Genomic DNA, 1,505 nt, shown 5'->3' with positions numbered 1-1,505 from the left:
CTTACCACCAGGCGGGCGGAACGGGTGAGAGATGTATCAGCGGACGCCTGTCGCTGAAGGGAAAAGAGGGAGCTTCCAAAGACGGAGCCCTAGAAGGGAGAGAAGTATATCTTCACCCCGCAGCATTCGGGTGTATTATGAGCAACGAGCGGGTCCTGTTCAGGCCCATCGATACCGTGTCCCTCGCCAGAGTTGACCCAGCGGGCGCAGTGAAGCCAACCCTCACCCGGGAGCGTGCCCATTGCCTGCAATGTGCTCGGGAGAGTGAGGAACCGGTGCCAATCGGCTGGCTCTCCCCTTGCATGGTGATGTCTAGATTGAGGGGTCGCGAGCTTCCATCCGAGCTCCGCGAAGATCCGGAGACGGAGGAACGCATCGCAGATGAGAGGGTGGCCCTACAGTACGACAAGGGGGGAGAATTGAGTGCAACTTTTCAAACAATGACTGATTTGATGAATAGAAATTTAAGTTTAAAAGCCCAGCTGCGTGTGGCCGTTCAAGCGGTCGGAGAAGCGGCTGAGAGAGGGGATCTTAGAACGCCAGCCCAAGATGGCGTCGAGCAGGAGGGAAACTGCATGGAGGAGTCGGAAAAGAGGGGTGGAGCTTTGGAGGAGCCCGCGGGAGTAGGGTCGGTGACTCCGCCCAGCGACGCAGCGCCGCCTCTGCCGACCATGCCCTCCTGCCGATGAAAGAGAGAGTCAAGCGGAGGAGTGCATCTGCCCCTCCCATCTGAAACAGCAACAACCCCTACAGTAACAATAGCTACAGCTCAAGCAGAAACAACAGCAACGACTCATAAAGAAACCAATCAGCCTATAGCATCAACCAGCCGAGTCATCAATCCGTAGAGTGCAGTTCGTGCTACTAGCTATTACGCTCGCTCCAGAACCGAACTACAGGATTTGTGTAGAGAATCCAGAATCCAACCTGAGGAAACTCTGGCTGTGTGGTTGGGACGTCTGGTCGTGGAGCTTGGATCCGACCTCCTGAACCAGGAAGAAGCAAGCTTCTTGGTCAGACAAGCCTCATGGAGTAGAGGACATGTCACTGACATCCACATGGTGACGTTTAGCGTCCATTGGCCTATTCCAATTCCAGCGCTTGTTGCAGGACTAAACGAACAAAAGGCCCATGCATGGCATGACGGACGGCCAGAGCATACCGGTGCAAAACAGCTTATGCTAGCCATCATCGGAGTCTCATATTGTGCCTGGGACCCTAGAGCATGTGCACTGGGATTAACATCACTCCAGCGAATACAACCATGGCCTCACCGTCACCTGCAGAACCCTGGAACTGTTCCAATAACCATCCACAGCATAGACAGTTGTCTTGAGATTTATGGGCAAAAGAACATAATGGTTTTACGAATTATGCTTAACCCAATGGTTGACCACCCTGTGAGTAGTCTCCTTCGTCAGTAGCCAAGACTGCGTATCCTGATGGAGCAAAAACTGTCCAGTGATTGGGAACATCAACGCCCAACTGAGGTTCAAAACACAAGA

The sequence above is a fragment of the Alligator sinensis genome, unplaced genomic scaffold, assembly GCF_000455745.1.
Source record: "Alligator sinensis unplaced genomic scaffold, ASM45574v1 scaffold241_1, whole genome shotgun sequence".
Lineage (NCBI taxonomy): Eukaryota > Metazoa > Chordata > Crocodylia > Alligatoridae > Alligator > Alligator sinensis.
The sequence above is the reverse complement of the archived record's forward strand: the minus strand, read 5'-3'. Positions refer to the sequence as shown.